Raw genomic sequence first — 17,473 nt, 5'->3', positions numbered from 1 at the left:
TTCTTATGTTTTGTTAATAAAGTCTTATTCCTTAAGAATCAGAAAAAGAATATTTGAGCCAGGTGCAGGGGTGCATATCTATAATTCCAGCAATTCCAGGAGGCTGAGGCAGGAGGATCACAAGTTTGAGGCCAGACTCAGCAACTTAGTAAGACTTTGTCTCAAAATAAAAACAACAAAAAATAAACAATGGCTGGGAATGTGGCTCAATGGTAAAGTGCCCTTGGGTTCAGTACCTAAAAAACAAAACAAAAACAAATAAACAACTTTTAGAGGCAAAAAGGTAAGATTCAAATAGTCAGATAAATGGAATGATAAGATATCTGGGCCTAGGTGTTAGGACTATGGGAATAAAAGACTGTAGATACACTTCCACCACTACCACCATCTCCTTCCAAGTGGTGTCAAGCTGGATACTAAGAAACAGTTCATCTGTTAGCCAATTTCATACCCATGACAGGGAGGCAGCTGACCCAGGAGCCAGTCCTTGATGAATTACCTTCTAGCTGTGTGACCTGAGGCAAGTTTCCTGACCTCTCTGAGTTTCAGCTGTAAAATGGGGAAGAGAGCCACCCTAGTTGGGGTTTTGAAGCTAAACAGTCTGTTCATCAAGTGCCTGGCACACGGCAGGCACTTAGTAAGTGGCAACTCATGATTCACAACTTTCTGAAGTCAGTGTTCTTCATTTTTAAGTGAGGAAATGGGCTCACAAAAGGAAAAGTAAACATTTATGGAAAACCCTTGAGGAACAGGTTACCAAGCTTGAAGCTCCACCCATGCCTTTTCATGCTATCTTCCCAGCTTCCTGAGGAGGTATTCTCCCAATTTGATAGGTGAAAGAACTGAGGCTCAGACATCATGTCACTTACCCAGGTCATACACTAGTAAGTGAACAGAGGCTGAAGATCAACCCACCACTTCCTGGCTCTGGCCCCTGTGTTCCCAACCTGGCCTCCCTAGTAGGATCAGGCTCTGAGTCCTGGTTCCTGCTACCCCCTGAGCATACGCACCTGTCCTGAATCCTATGAAGGGACAGTTGGTTGTCTCTCTTGCCTGGTCCTATCGCTCTCCACCAGGAGCAGAGGATTACTTTCAAAACTCATGAAGCTCCTGCACCAGGAAGAAGGCTCCCAACAGGATTCTAAGATTTGGAGGCATCTGTTCTGTGCCCGCCTTTGGAGAGGCTTCCACTCTCCCTAAAATGCCCAGTAGGTGAGGACAAGACAGGGCCTCCTGACTCCCTTGGGCCCTCCAGTGAGACTCCCAGAGTGCTGAGAACTGAGCTGGCCTGGAGGTCTAAACTGAAATGAGAGCCAAAGCATTTCCCAGTGACCCCACGTGAGTGGTGTGGAAGGCCGATGCAGGCATGTGGTGGGACCATGTGGTGGGACGAGGGCTCTGGGGTATGAGAATAGCCCACTGGAAGTCACTCCATCCTCCCTATAGAAATCCTCTCTTTTGTATCCAAAGTCCCTAATTCTCACTTCACCCTTAGCCTTTGTTATATAAGGGATGGGAAGGGGACTCAGCTGTGCTGACACAGGACCTGCCACTACAGGCTGGGTCCAGGGTTGTTTGCACAGCATGACATCCACAGAGCTGGCTCACCACAGAAGATAAACTGGATGGCGCTACAAGGGCTTTGCTCTTCCCCAAACACTCTCCTGGGCGGGGAACCCTACTTAAAGGTTCCCAGGGGCATCTTCACTGTCCTTGCCAACTGGATCTGGTTAAAATCCTGTTGAATCTCTTCAGCCTGGGTGACAAGGTCTCTTTGTGCCTCAGTTTCCTCCTTTAAAAAACAAAACAGAACTATCTGCTCATAGGGCCACTGTAAAGATTCATTCAATCAATGTGCCCATCGTGTGGCATGACTCAAACATTAGCTGTCATTTGATGCCTTAATGCTAGCTTTATTGTTGCACTGGAAAGGTCACTCTGATGACCAAATAAATGGCACTGGGCTGGGGATGGAGTTCAGTGGTACATTATGTGTTTAGCATTCCTGAGGCCCGGTGTTCAATCCCCAGCACCACAATAAATAAATAAGTTAAATAAATGGCACAGAGTGTTCTCCCCCAACTTCACAACTACCTTTCAGAAAGGCTCTGGAAGGACCTACGTATGCCTGTCACCCCTGCCCAATAGGGCTTGTACAGTGTCCCTGCACAGAAAAAGGACAGCTTCCTCTCTGAGACCCCTTTCTCTCAAGCTCTATTGGAAGAGGCTTCTCCAGGAGCCTTTCTCCTCAGCAACTAGGCGTTCATTCTTGCCACAGCCCACCCTCCACAGACCATCATGTTTCTGCTCCTGGTCCACCTGCCTCAGGTGACTTGGGGCCAGGAGGCCTTCGGGAGCCATTATTGCTTTCCTGCCCTCATTCTACAGCAAGATCCTCCCTTAGTCTTGGGGACCTGGCATCACGGGGGGGGGGGGGTGTTTGCGGGTGGAGGGCACTCGTTGAAGATCCCTGAGGCCTTCTTCTCCTCTCCACTCCCTCAATACAGACGTGTGGAGAAGGAGGTGTGAAGATTTATTCGGATCCCCACGGATCTCCGAATGGGGCGTCTTCCACCCACCGGAGCCCTCCCCCCTTGGATAGTGGGCCTTTCCTCGCCCGGATGTCCCCCTCCCCACCCAAACACGCACCACGGCCACCAGTACAATCCCTCCAATCGGGGCAGAAACGGTAGGCAGAGACGCTGAGTTTTGTTTACAATCTAATTTGTCCAGATAATTGCCTCGACTTTGCTCTTCGCTGTGCCCTCGTGGATCCAGTCTTGGGCGCCTTCTTCACTGGTTCTCAGAGCACTTTACGGGAAATTCCCCTTCCGCGAGGGAGGCAGCGCGCGGCGGAGCGGCGGGGTGGGGGGTGACTGTTCACAACACCCAGAAGGAGCCTCCCCACCCCCACTCTGGTTCAAAAGCCCACCCCAGCCCCCACGCACTGGAGAGTCGGAGGGAGGCAAGGCAGGCGGGGACCGGACGCGGGCTCTGGACTGGGGGCCCCGGCCACTCCCCGCGCCAGGCGCAGCCCGCGGGGAACCAGTGAACCGTGTGGGAGCAGGACTTGGCCGCACCTCCAGACTCCAGGGAAAGGCCGGAGTTTACAAAGCGCACCGTGGGATTGGTCCGAGGCCAGGGCGAATCTCTGGGGTCTCTCTGCCTATCGCCTTTTTAAATCTGTAGCCCCAAGTCCTCTCTCCACGTCCCCATTTCTCCTCCCCTAAAGTTTGGTCCACGTGGTCTCTCTCGCTCGCGGCAGGCTGCCTCGCGGGGTGAAAGTTGCTGCACCTGCTTTAGGCGAATTATGGTAGCACTAGAAGTTGGTCGCTCCTTCCTCCGCCTCTCGCTCGCTCGTTCCCTCCTCCCGGGCGCTCCGCGCGCTCCCTCGTTCCCCTCCGCCCCTCCCGTCCCCCGTCCCCTCCCGCCCCGCCCGCGCGCCGCCCGCTCGCAGCCACTCGCAGCCCGGGCTCAGTCGCAGCCCCTCGGAGTCCGGAGCCGGCCACCCCTGCGGACCGGACAGTGCGGCCGGCGGCCGGGACAGAGCCCCCAGCCCGCGAGGAGGGCGCGGCGCAGGCGGCGGCGGCGCGGCGGGGAGGAGCCCGGGCCGGAACCAGGGCTGGGCCGGGGGCGGGGACGCCGGGGTCCCGGAGCCCGGGAGCCGGAGCGATCTAACGAACGTCGCGGGAGGACCGAGAAGGAGGAGCAGAGCCGGAGCGAGCCGAGCTCCCCACAAAGTGCGATGCCCCGGCGGGGCTAAGGCGCGCGGCGGTCGGCGCGGCGCGCAGGGAGGACGCCCGAGAGCTGCGCGGCGCGGGGCGGCGCGGAGGAGCAGCCCCGGCGGGCGGCGGCGGGCCCGGGCTGCGACCCGAGCGAGCCCCATGCCCTGCGCGGGCTGACGGGCCGGAGCCCGCACGGAGCGGCCGGGCCGGACAGGTAGGTGGCGGGTCCGGCCCGGGGAAGCGGGTGGGGGCTGGGCCGGTGACCAGACCAACTCCCTAGCTCGCGCACTCTCTCGCCTGCTCACTGGCTCACTTTGTGTTTGCAAACTGCCCGCCGGAGACGCGCCGGGCGCCGGGAGGAGTCGGGCCCTGGCCGGCGCACTTTGTTCAAGCCGGGGCCGGCCGTAGTGCACTGACCCGGGGAGCCGCGAGACCCCGCCCCCGGCTCGGGCCCCAGCGGGCCGGAGCTGCCTTGGGAACAGGTGGGGGCTACTGCGCGGTGGCGGGGGGGGGGATTGCGGTGGCGGGCAGCGGGGGCCGGCCAGGGGTGGGTGGCTGGAGAGGCCACTGAGGCCCGCCCCTCCCCCAGGATTCTGGGCTCCGCCCCCTCCGGGCCTCGCCGCTGGGAATGGGGTGTTAGGGGGCGCGACCCCCCCTCCCCGAGTCAGACAAAGAATACTTCCCGGCCCGGACTTTCCTGAGCTGGGAAGGGAAGTAGTGAAGTGGGCTCCCCCATTTCCAGTCTCGGGACTCTCCAAGATAGGCCAGAGGCAGAGGGACTGGGGCGGGGGGTACTACAGTCCCACACGCCGCATCGCCCTGGGTGAAGGGGAACTTGTCTTGCTTAGGTCGCACCTCGGAAGTTCTGAGACCAATCAACCCTCTTTCCCCCATCCCTCATTGAGCTCAGAGACAGAGCGGAAAACTTCTTGGGGACTTGAGAGCGTCTGGAAATGGCCTCTGTGATTTTTGTGCGCCTGAGCCACAGGGTGGGGGACCGATCTGGCGGATACCTCTATTCACCCGCTTTGGGGAAGCTACCACCCCACCACGTAGTGGGGTGGGGGGAAGCCCACCAGGGAAGAGGGTCCTAGAGTGACCAAGCAGGACCATGCCTCCCAGACTGAGGACTCTTAGGTCCCCCGTGAACAACCCCTTTCCTTCCCCCAACACCTCTCTGACCCGCGGCCACCCCGGCGGCGCTCCAGCATCGCGCTCCGCTTCAACGCCAAACAAACTTCCTTGGGCTGCGCCAGAGCAGAGCCCTTGGCTCTAGAATGCAGGGTGCCCTGAGAGAGACCTGGGGTCTCGGTGGCCACCTGAGTAAAGGATCGTGTAATTTCGCGGGATGCGGATTCTGAGGCAGAGCCCTGACGGCGGTGGATTACCTCTCTTCCCCCAACTGGGGCGACCTCGTGAACACACCCACATCCCATCCCGACGTTATAGGCTGGGAGGAAAAGGGTATGGGGCCCTGAGCTAAGAGATCGCCCCGCTCCTCCTTTTGCACCCCCGACCTCTCGTGCCAACCCCGCCTGGATATTTCCTCGCTTACTCGGCACCTGGGATTGAAGGCATCTGGAGATCATCGCATGAGAAGCACCCCAGCACTTCTGGGTCTCCCCTCTGGCAGACCGTGGCGCCCTGAGCTGGGGAGAGGGGCGGGGGACCCAGAGGCGCAAACCCCAAACTGAAGCTACAGTTCCGGAGAAAGCCCAGGAGCGTTTGGCCAATGCGGGATTTTATCTGAACTTCAGCATCTTCACCCTGCCTCAGAGCACTCGCCTGGATTTGTCCCAGACCCAAATGTTAGGTGTTGAGGGCCTCGGGGAGCGCAATTTGAGGGGCAATTGCGGTGGTTAAATCAAGGGCCCCCTTCTGTGTCCCCGAAGGAAGAGCAGCGGAATGATCTGTACGGTCGTCGGTGGCTGTGGGAGGGTCTGAGCGGTCTCACCGCCCAGCTTTCCGGACCCCAAGCTCACTTTCCGGAGAGAACCAGGGCAGATCGGCCCCTTGGCCTCCGTGCCTTGGGTCACAGGCATTTGGAGCCCCCTTCCTCTGCTCCTCCAACACAACCCGAACTGAGAGGAGCTGTCTGAAGGGGAGCCACCGGCCTCAGACAACCTCTGCTCGCCCCCGCGGAAAACCGCTGTGGGGAAGTCTAAAGCCTTTTTTTTTTTTAACTTGAGAAACTTTTTTTGCCCCTTGGGGTTCTGAGGTTATTTGTCACCTGGTGGCTGCAGGGAGGGCACAAGGACTTTGTGGTGGGCACCTAGATGGCTTGCTGGCTCCCGCGGTGCCTTTAGATCTGAGTTGCTCTAAGGACAGTGCACAGGGGAGATCCCTATGTAGTGTGATTTCCACTCTAGTCAATGCAAGATGGCATGGGGAGGAGGTGGTGCTATCAGTGCCCCCTCCCCAGTCTCCCAATCTGTACTCCTGGTTCCTTAGACACTCATCGTATCCTTGGTGCTAAGGTGGGGAGACCACTGGAACCTTCTGTTCTAGCAGCCTAACCCTGGGCCCCTGGCGGGGAGTTTTCTGTTCTCCCAGGCCTGGGCAGGGTTCTCAGGAGTTCTGGAGTTGGGAAGCCCCTGAGCCCTGGGAAGGGAAAGGCCTGACACCAGAGCTGAAGAATAGCTGAGGCTGGGCTCAACTTGCAAAGTTCCTTCTACCTAGACACCCCCACCCCCCTTTCTCTGCCTTTGGCCAGAAGCCTCCTTTCTGGCAGTCGGCAGGTAGGTCCCTTCTTGCCTGGAATGTGTGTATCCTGCTGGGCCCCTACTCCAAACACACCTCTTCCCGAGGGGAGGGAAGCAGGACAACTTGGGGGGGGGGTGTTCTTTTATCCAGTAATTCCCCAGTATTTGCTGTGCCCCTACTCTGTTTGGGTAGGTCCCAGGCTGGGTATTGGGGTACCTACGTGATAAAGGCTGGGGTCTGCTCTCTGGACCTCACAGTGTTGGGACAGGAGATTCTGATAGATGGGAGCAGTGGGTGTTTCAGAGAAGGGGTTTGAGATGTGAGGGGAGGGAAGGGACAGGGGCGGGACATCTCCAGAAGCCTTCCCTGCTCCACAGCTGTCCTCTCCTCCCTACATCTTAACCCTTAGCCTTCCCACTAAGAGCTGGGACTTGGCGGTTTCCTGTCACTACCGCTGGGGCAGTACAACCCCTACACCCTCCTCCCAAGCAGGTGCAATGTCTTTACCTTTCCTATAGATAGAACTATGTGAAATAATTATTTCTTTCCAAAAAAAAAAAAAAAAAAAGGGTTTTTCCCAGTTTCCCTTCCCTGGATCTTGCCCCATCCCAGTTGCCCAGGCCAAGGCAGCCTCGGGACTATTTTGGTCAGGACTCTGGGCTCCATGGGCTGGGATGACTTCCTCAGACTTAGTTCCAGAACTCTGGAACCCAGAGCAAGGAACACGGGCCTCCCCAGGGTAGAACATGTGTCAGAGTGGAACTTGGCAATAGAGATGGGACTCTGGGGAACTTAATTAAGCTCCTCGAACCTCAATTTTCTTAGGTTGTAAAGTAGGTCAGTAATACCCAATGTAGAGAGTCAGCTTGGGAGTTGAATGAGAGGTAAAGTTCCTAGCATGGTGCCTGGTGCCTGGTAGTGCCAATCCGGGGATGGCTTTTAAAAATTGTTAGTTTACCAGCACTGCCAGGCCACTTATTGGACTGAATACTGGAAACACTGGAGTATTAAAATTTATTTTATAGGCTGGAAAAAGAAGCCCAGAGAGAAGAGACAACTTGACTGAGGTTACACAGCTACTCAGTAGCAGAGCTGAGACCAAGTGTGGGGCTCCTGACCCTAGTATAAACCAGCATGGCTTGAGCCTCTGCTATGGGGAAGGGATGGAGGGGCGGTCATTCCCCCTGCCTCCTCCCCTCCTCCACAAGCTAGTCTTGGTCTCCTCTCTTCCCTCTAGTATGAAGGCTGTACCTTCACTCCCTGTCTTCCCTTTAGAGGAGGACTTGGGTATACAATCTGATGCCCCCCACCCTAGCACCTTGGAATGTCTCCCAGGTACTACTAAGATGCTCAGGATAAAAGTATAAATGAAAATTTCCCAGAACATGAAGGAGGAAAAAAATGATCAGTACCCTCTCTCTAAAAAGGGAGATTTCTCGTATTTGGAAACCATACCTCTCACATCCTTATAGAAGACATTTGGCAGCAAGTTTCAGACCAATTTGGGACCTAGTGCTGAAGGGATCACCTTTAAGAGGCAAAAAGAAACATCCCCTGAGCCTGAAGTTGGCTTTCTTCAGTTTTGCCTTCTGGGATTTTCCATGGAAATGCACACTTGCACTCACTGCTGGTTCTGCCCAAACGGGATCACAGTAGGAACCCTCTTTCTTCTGTCCTCCAAAATTTATGTCTGCACTTTGTGGCTGTGGCTGCGGCTGCAGTGGTCTTGTTAGATGCTGCTCCTGGGCTCAGGCATGCTGACTGGGAAGCAGGAGCTTCTGCACAAAAGGTACAGTCTGCCTAGGGCTACAAGTTGAGGGGCCATGGAGTCACTCTGGTGCGTGGTCAGAGCTGGCAGGGCCTGGCCAGAGCCCTCCCTTGCCTTGATCCCTGCTTCCAGGGCTGCCCCCACCAACCCAGGCCAGGGTCTTTTTGTTTTTCTCAGCTTCCCTTCCATTGAAGCCCCTGCATCTTTCTTTTTTCCTGCCAATCCCAGCTGTTCGGCCCACCTCCTGGGCCTCTTCCTTTGCGCCCTGAGGCCCCAGGGTGGGTGGGGTCTATTGATGGTGCAAGATAGAGGTAAATGTTGTTTCCTTTCCCACCCTAAATTGGTTCTGCTGGCATCTCACCTGGGCTTCCATGTGAATGGAGGTGGGGTCAAGAGGGTTTTTCCAGACACTAAAGACTTATGTAAAGACCCTCTTGACATTTCTCCAAGGTAGGCAGGGCTGGTAGGCATGGAAGTGACCTAGAATTCTGACTGGCAGGAAAGGAGAGGGCAAAATGATGACCACTTGAGGGCAGGGCAGCTCAGGGAAGAGAGACAAGACTCTCGACTCCACTGTACAGATAGTGTGGAGTGCCTACTAAGTGCAAGGACAGAGAAGAGGTAAAGTAAGAGGAGGCTCGCTTGTAACTTGTAAAAATCCGAATGGAGCAAGTGTGGGAGTGTGGACCTTTTGCATGGGTCCTGACCACAGAAGGCAGGCCTGGGTCCTGACAGGACACATGTACCAGTGGCACAGACCTTGGAAGAGCCCCACAGTAGGAGGGGAAAGTTGGGGGGGGGCAGGTATGGGGGTTTTGTTTTTTGTTTTCCTCCCTGGGGCAGGTCTGAGCAGGATCCCTGGGATTTGATTTCTGGCTTTCCATTCATTTCTGGAAGCCCACATTTCAAGGAGCCCCAGAACTAAAGAATTTGCTCCAAAAGTGGGCTGCAGTGGACTTCCTCCTTGCCTTCAGGTGTTCCTTGGGCAGATTCTTGTCTGCATCCTGGAAGAAAAAGGTGCTGCTGGGGAGAATTTTGGAGGGAGATGGAACATCAAGATTTGTGGGAAACCCAGGAGGGGTCACTTGGGGAGCAAACCTCCAAGGCTCTCCAGGCTTCCCCATCTCTAGATGGGAACAGGAGGCACTCCAAAGGTCAGGGGTGTGTTGAAGTGCTGCAGCCCACTGGGAGAAGCCCTCCTCCAGAGAAGCCTGGGGGGTTCCCCAGCAAGCCAGGGCTGCCTGCTCTTCTTCCCAGCTGAGGCACTACTTCAGGTTAGCCCTCCGGGAGCACTGCTCTGAGCTCTGGACACTCTTAGAGGTGTTGAGATCTGAGCTGAGATATGTTTTTGGCCCTTGTTGAATGCTGATAAAATGACTGGCACACGGGCTGGCTGGGACCAGGGCCTGGGGGTCCGCAGGGGTCTTGCACAGCGTGGACTATGTTTTTCAGCTGCAGGGAGTGCCACCCATAGTTCTGTGCTACATGCCTGAGTTCAGGAATGACTTGATGGGTCTGGGTTCTAAACGGGATCCAGACTTGCACACATATACCATAGGAACCCAGTAAGGCACTGCTACCAAGATCCGACCTCGCTCTCTGGCCTTAGGCACAACCTTGTCTTCCCAGTGGGCCCCAGATTTGTACTATACAATTGGTGAGGGACACCCGCAGCCCCCTCTGCCTGGCCTCAGCTTGCCAAAGCTGGGCACCCTCTTTGTTCTGACAGCGACAGGAACCCACTGCCTCCCGGGTCTTTTCCAAAGGGGTGACATGTGGAGCTCAGGGCAGGGAACCCTATGACCCATGGAAGTCTCCTCCTCGCCAATTAAGTAGCTGAGCCTGATTAAAAGGGGTGCGGCCCGCCCCCTCCTGCCTGATCCCCATCTACGAGATTTCCCTTCATCAGAATCTCACATCCTCCAGAAATTAATTTGATGCCTCTTGTTATCAATTAATTGAATCTCCTTGGGAGAGAGAGCTGTGCTAGGCGGGCTGCAGCTTGGCCCTTGTGTGCTGCCATCCCCCCTCCCCCTCACACCAGGACAGCCTTCCCCTCCCCCATTTCCCTTTTTCTGCTTTGCTTTTAATTTCACTTACTTTCTAAAAGAAAATTGCTTTAGACCCCTTTGCTCAATTTGGCCTGTGTGGCTACCTGTGGGCTGAGTACTGTTTGGGATTCACTATTTTTGAGGTGGGAGCATGGGGACTTCCTTTCCTCTGGTCCCTGTTTGATCTCTCCTTAAATAAACAAAATCTCACCCTTTGGGAATTTGGCCCTGGCCCTGACCCTGAGTGCTCCAGGGGCTACTGGTGATGAACTTGGAGTGGGGGACTGGGGGAGGGAAGGCTGGGGACAGCCTGTACTCTAGCTGGGGAGAGAGGGACAGAGAAAGAACCAGTTAGGGACCCTCCACTCCTTTGCCAGGGCTGGTCCATTAAATGTAGGGCAGAGGAGAGAGGTGTGGTACTTCCTAGCTTCCCAATAGCCAGGCGCCTGCAGTAACTAGCCCTCAGCATTCTTAAGGACACTTGGAAGCCCTGGCTCTGCTCTTTGCATGGAAGACCGAGTAAGAAGTTTCTAGAAAGTATCCCCATTAGGAAATCTGGGAGGGGTTTGTAGTGCGTAGAACTAGGTGGTCACCAGACTGACAAGAAACTGTGCTTTGCAGTTAGTTTCACAGCCCTCCTTGTTCTAATCCTCACCATCCCTGAGAGATTCACCAGATCTTGAGAATTCCTGTTCTCATTTGATAGGTGAAGGATCTAGGCCCAGAGAGGGGATGTGACTTACATAAGGTCACACAGTTAACTGGGACCTTCTGTTGGGAATGCTGGCCTGAAGGACTGTGGTCACAAATTGGATAACTTCACCTCTGCTGAGGTTTTCTGATGCCCAACACAGCTCAATGCTGTAGTAAATTTTCGTAGGTATCCCTACTGGGGCTTCTTTTGCACAACCCAAACCCAAACACAGCCAACACTGAGCCCATATTTCTGTGTGGGTAAGGAGGGACTGGGAATGAGTGAAAGCTGCTTCTCACCTGCCCTGCTGGTGACCCGCCTAGCCCCAGAGGGCATTTTGGTTAGCAACTTTGACAAGGGGACTTGCCAGTCTCAATATTATTCAAGGAAAATCTAGGAGGGGAGAGTCCAAAAGACTCTTTACAGCAAGGGCTTAGAGAAGACCAATAAGGACCCAAACCTAATTTCCACACTGCTGCTTACAAACTAATGGTGGCAGCTGGGCGTGGTGATGCATCCCTGAAATCCAGGCGGCTCAGGAGGCTGAAGCAGGAGGATTGGGAGTTCAAAGCCAGCTTCAACAACTTAGGTGGGCCCTAAGCAACTGAGGGAGACCCTGTCTCTCAATTAAAAAAAAAAAAAAAAAAATATATATATATATATATATATATATATATATGAAGGCTGGGCTGTAGCTCAGTGGCAGAGCGCTTGCCTAGCATGTATGAGGCACTGGATTCAATCCGTAGCACCACATAAAAAAATAAATAAAACAAAGGCACACTGTCCATTTATAACTATAAAAAATTTTAAATTATAAAAATGATATAAAAAAGTTTTGGGGACATGGCTTAATGGTGCCCCTGGGTTCTATCCCTGGTACTAAAAATAAATAAATAAATAAACCCAAAACAAAAACCCCCAAAACTAAAACTGATGGTGGTGGATAATTCTTTTTCCTTACTTTATACCACAGAGGTAATTATAAGGTCTTGTGTCTCTAGGGGCCTGTTCTAAGCTGAAACCAGTGCACCCCTGGCAGGTGAGCCCCTCTATGAAGGTTATCTGTCCCCCATACTTAATTTCTTATGTGTTGTTGGGAGGAATAGTCCCCCTTTGGAACCCATCTTGACACAGAGAGAAGTGGAAGGATGCTGCTGAAGCTTTGCATATTCAAATGTGGTTGTGCTTTGGATACCCGTGAATTGATGCCCAAGATTTCTGTGAATGCCATGCCTAGAAATCATCTAGGGAGATGAAGAGGGGCCAGGGCGTGCCAGGGGCAAGGCTAGACAGCAGCCAGAGGCTAAGCAAGGGCCAGACCCAGTGGTCTGTTGCAAGCCCACTGAAGCCCCTCCTATGCCCATAGGAGGCCCTGGTGTCAAAGGCCACTACCAGAACCAGGCTCCAGGTGGCCGTTCAGGCCCTGAGTGGGTTGCCCCTACTACTTAACCAGCAGGCCCCCCACGTAAGACGTCACTATTTAATTAGCCATCTCTGATTAACCAAACTTGGCATTCGGCTCCTCTTGCCCTCATCTTTCCCAGCTCCGAATCAATGGCTTTGATATGCTAATTAGGGAGTAATTTAATTTCAAAAGGCCGCAATTAACAAGGGTGTTGTGGACATGCTGTAGTTAAGCGGAGTAATCTAATTTGCATTAGTAACAAGCAGGGACTAATTAGAAGCTTAATTAGACACTTAGATGGCTCTTATGTTTACTTTCTTAATGAGATGGAGTGGGATCTTTGGTTCTCCCTCTTTTTCATTGTTAATTCTTCCTTTTGGTCACGGTGGTAGGAGGGAGAGCTGAGCCTGGCCTCTTTGCCAGGGCCTGGTGGGAACGTTTCAGGGCTGGAGCCAGTAAAAGGTAAATTGGTAGGAGAGGTGGTGAGGAGAGGTTCAGAATCCCCAGAAATGCCAGAGCGACTGTGCTCTGGGCCTTGCCGGCTCTGAGGTGGGATGCAGGGAAGAGTCCTGGTCCTTGACTCAGCCACGTAGCAGCCAGGTGACCTTGTCAAGTCACTTGGCATCTTTGACGAGTGGTTCCTTCCTCTGTCAAAGTGAGCAGAGGATTGTGTGGGAGGGAGAAGGGACAGAGTACAGGGAAGGGCTTTCAGGGACTCTGAGTGCAGTGGGTGTTATTAAGAATAAGACACAAGGCCTGGGGATGTGGCTCAGGGGTAGAGCACTTGCCGAGCACGTGTGAGGCCCTGGGTTCCATCTCCAATGCTGCCCAGCCCCTCCCCTCCCAATCACAAATTGTGCTCTGAGCCTGCTCTTGCCTTATGATAGCCCAGAAGTCACCTCCTCCAGGAAGCTGTTAGCAAGACCCTAAGCACCCCACTCCATCCAGGTTCTCATCACCCCCAGTGCATAACCTTTGTAAGATTGTATGTATGTGTTGTATAGAGCAGAGCTTCTCAACCCTACACTTGAAATTTAGAATACTTGAAAAAGCTTTGTGGGATACTCAAGCCTGAGTCCTTCTCCCCAGGGAGCAATTTAACTGACCTATAGTGGGACCTAAGAATGGTTTCTTTCTAAGGCTCCCTAGGTGATTCTGCTGCATTAGAAGGTCTGCTTACCTGCCCCATTGTTTGCCTCTGTCTCCTCCTTCCACCAATATGTAAGTCCCCCAGAAGCATGTCTTATTCACCTCCATTTACAGAGACCATAGTGACTGCTGCGCCCCACATCAGTTACAGGTGAAGACCCTGCCCAGCTGTGAACCCGGGGAGCTCACACAGGCTCCTCGGGGTCTGTAGTGTTTGATTTTGAACGCCTTATGCAGATCTGAGAATCTCTGGGGAGGAACTGAGGAGAATAGCGGGAAAACCAAAAAGTTGAGGGTTTGTGAGTCTTCTGAGATAATGGTCTCATTGCCACTGGATGGTAAAATTAGTACAGATTTTATGGCTATCAAGGATATCAAGAAAAGATATGCCAAAATATACCCTACTGTCATGTATAACTAAAAACAACAGCAAAAGAATAACCTAGAGAGAAATCGAGGACCTTAAAAATAGAGGCTGGAGTTGTGGCTCAGTGGTAGAGCACTTGCCTGGCACACGTGAGGCACTGAATTTGATCCTCAGCACTGAAAAAATAAATAAATAAAATAAAGGTATCGTGTCCATCTACAACTTAAAAAAAATTAAAATTAAAAAAAAACTTTAAAAATATGTAGCCGATAGGGCTGGAGTTATAGCTCAGTGATAGAGCACTTACCTAGCAATGTGTAAGGCACTGGGTTCTATCCTCAGCACCACATAAAAGTAAAAGAATTGTGTCCATATACAACTTAAAAAATATTTTTTAAAAATATGTAGCCGGGTGCGGTGGCGCATGCCTATAGTCCCAGAGGCTCGAGAGTCTGAAGCAGGGGGATCACTAGTTCAAAGCCAGCTTCAGTAACTTAGCAAGGCCCTAAGCAACTCAGTGAGACCTTGTCTCTAAACAAAACATTAAAAAGGGCTGGGGATGTGGCTCAGGGGTTAAGTACCCCTGGATTCAATCTCTTATGCCAAAAAAAAAAAAAAAAAAAAAGGTAACAGCCTAGATATCAAACTCTAGGGGATTGGCTACATAAATTCTGGAACATGCAGCCACTCAAGCAACTATGTGACCATTAAAAACTGTTGCTTAAAATATTTTATGTCATGTGGAAATGCTTATGATAGTAAGTGGTGAGTGGAAAAATAGGAAAATTCAGACCAGGTACCGATTACCCAATTTCACTTTTAAGCATTTGTATTCCAAAAGAGAGTGAAAGTGGATTGACTGGAAGGGTCACCCCCCAAGGCCAGTTCTCTGGGTGGTAGAGTACTCTTCTTTTTTTTTTTTTTTCCTTTTACCTGCCTACCTGCCCCACTCCACACACATCAGAAGTCCCACCAAGATGTCTTTTTTAAGATTGGAAAATAACGTTATTTGAGACTTGGAGAGAACCTGGAGCAGGAAGCACAGGACACCTTCCAAATTAAAGGCTGTGTTGCTGTGTTTTAGACTAGCATCTCCTTGCCCTACCACTTGTACTAAGCCCCTCCAGCTCTGAAGTTTTGTGCCAAGAATTGGCCTTGAATGCTCCCTAGAGTTGGGGTGGGTAGTTTCCAGACCCAACACTCAGGTTCCAGTGTGGGGGAGGGGAGCAGAGGATGCCAGCCTCTGACTCACATAGTAGTCTCAGAGGGAGGGCAGGGGCTTGGAGAGGGGTTGTTGTTTGGTTTTGGTACTGGGGCTTTAACCCAGGGCCTCTCACATTCTAGACAAGTGCTGTACCACAGAGCTAAGTTCCTGCCCCAAGAGGAGTTGAGATTGTTTTGGAACTCAGTGCCATGTGCTGAGTAGAAAGACTGCTAGCATGATCAGCCACATAGTGCTGGAGGGTTTTGCAGTGCATCACCCAGTTCTGGTTTTAGGACCCATTTTAGAGCTACAGTCCCCCTACTCTACATGGAGGGGATCAACCCACAGCCTTGCACAATGCTAGGCAGGGCTCTACCACTAAGCTATGTTCCCCAGCCCCATGTGGACAATCTAACCCGTAGGTCCTGCCTTGCTTTTTTGTAGTGCTGATCCAAGGACTGGGGTGAATTTAAATATATATATATATATATTTTAGTAGTAGTTGGACACAAAACCTTTATTTTATTTTTATGTGGTGCTGAGGATCGAACCCAGGGCCTTGCACATGCTAGACAAGCGCTGAGCCACAACTCCAGCCCCTGGGGTGAATTTTTAAACCCCAGCCCACTCAGAGTTGTGTTGCAACAGGAATTTTGGGCCCCATAACTAAGTAACTACCCTTGTCTGATTGTCTTCTTCATGCAGTGTGTCTTACCTGATACCACAGCATTCCTGGAGGGAAATTTTCTTGGTATTAGTCCCATATTACAGATAAAAAAAAAAACAAAAACAGACAGACTGGTAACTTCATTGCTTAATATCACTAAGGTAATCAGAGGTCAGAGTTAGCAGGTAGGATGGCAAATGAGTGGTTGGCTGTGTGTGAGGCCAAGGCCCACAGTGGCTGCCTGAAGCCAGTGGGAGGTCAGAGCTACATGCGGGAGGGCTTCCCTGGGCCTTCCCTATTGAGAGGCATCCTTCAGTTACTTGTAGGGCCAGTACTTCTGGCTCTGAAAAGCCCTGTGCTTTATGTTCTCTGACATAAGGAAGATCTGATAGTATAGTTTTTTTTTTAAAAAAAAAAAAGGCTAGAAAAGAAAGGAAAAAATAAGGTGTCCCTCAGGGTCTTTCTATGAGGTACCCACATGTCTGTCTTTATATATCATCTACAAATTTCAAAGACTGTTAGTCATTTCAAAGACTGTTAGTTCTGGAAAAGTCTGAAACTGGTGACCTTTTTTTTTTTAAAAAAATAAAGGCCTTTGCACTAGGCAGGGTTGGTGGCACACACCTATAATCACAGCAATTTTGGAGGCTGAGGCAGGAGGACCACATGTGCAAGACCAGCCTCAGCAATTTAGGGAGATCCTTTCTCAAAGATTAAAAAATAAAAAGGGCTGGAGATGTTACACAGTGGTAAAACACCTCTGAGTTCAATCCCCTGTAACAAAACAAAACAAAGCTAAAAAACCTGTATGTGCTGTTTCCCCTTCATCCAGTGTACATGATGCCTGGCCAATGCCTACTTATTCTTCCTACCTAATCGTAAATGCTATTTCCTCAAAAGAGAAGGCCCTTTCCTTCCCTGCACTCATACTGGACAGAATGTATTTTATTCAAGCTTAGTTAATTTTTGTATCCTTATTTATTGTTTGCCTCCCATTATGGGAACATAAGCTTGACAAGATCAGGGCCAGTGTCCTGTTCTGCTCCTGGAGAAGACTGTGTGTGTTTAAATACTTGTTGAACCAATGAATGAATAAAGGGTCATTGCTAGGGGAGTACACTCCCAAAGAAACCACTGAGGGAGAGACTCCTAGTGGCTAAACTTTAAAAAAGATTTACCTGGGAAAAGGCAAGGGGTGGGTCCCCCATTATTACCTTCTACCCTTGCTGATTCTTTTACACATGGCTCTTAAAGCATCTAGGACACTCCTGCAGTTGCTTATTCAGTGGGGACCACGCTTGAGTTTCCTGAAGGTAGATCTCTGGGGCTTAGTTTAATCTGGCCCTAAATACACATGAATGAATGGCCCTGGGAGATCCATCCCTAATTTTGGTCATCAGGAACATCATAACTAGAGCCAGGGTTCATCAGTGGAGACCTGCTGCCTCAGACAGCAGCTCTAAGCATCTTCTGGGAACTTTTTAGAAATACAAATTCTCAGCCCCACTCCAGGCCTATTGAATTAGAAATTCTGCGTTAGTGAGCAAGGTGGGGGGGAGCAGCTCTCCAAGGTGATTCTGTGACTACAATTTGGGATCCATTATTCTCCCCTCCTTTTACTCTGTTATATCTTAAATTTATCTGCCTTTTATTTATTGCAATATGCTTCTTCCTAGTACTTGGAATTATAAGTTATAAACAGCCATCTCTAGCCGGGCACGGTGGCATTGGTGCACT

General features: G+C 51.6%; 1 protein-coding gene across 5 annotated transcripts in view; it reads left to right on the top strand.

Annotated features, from left to right (window-relative positions):
• Nucleotides 1-3,850: 3,850 nt before the first annotated feature.
• Foxp4 (forkhead box P4) overlaps nucleotides 3,851-17,473 on the top strand; it is a 50,674-nt gene continuing 37,051 nt past the window's right edge. For 3 of the 5 annotated variants that reach the window (XM_027943636.3, XM_027943635.3, XM_027943633.3), the window contains exon 1: nucleotides 3,852-3,939. The gene's annotated coding sequence lies outside the window, so the exon portion shown is untranslated. Of the gene's footprint in view, nucleotides 3,940-17,473 lie in introns of all 5 variants that reach the window. The other 2 variants (XM_027943632.3, XM_027943631.3) reach the window with 1 other exon arrangement.

Source organism: Marmota flaviventris, chromosome 6 (genome assembly GCF_047511675.1).
Source record: "Marmota flaviventris isolate mMarFla1 chromosome 6, mMarFla1.hap1, whole genome shotgun sequence".
Lineage (NCBI taxonomy): Eukaryota > Metazoa > Chordata > Mammalia > Rodentia > Sciuridae > Marmota > Marmota flaviventris.
The sequence above is the reverse complement of the archived record's forward strand: the minus strand, read 5'-3'. Positions and strand labels throughout refer to the sequence as shown.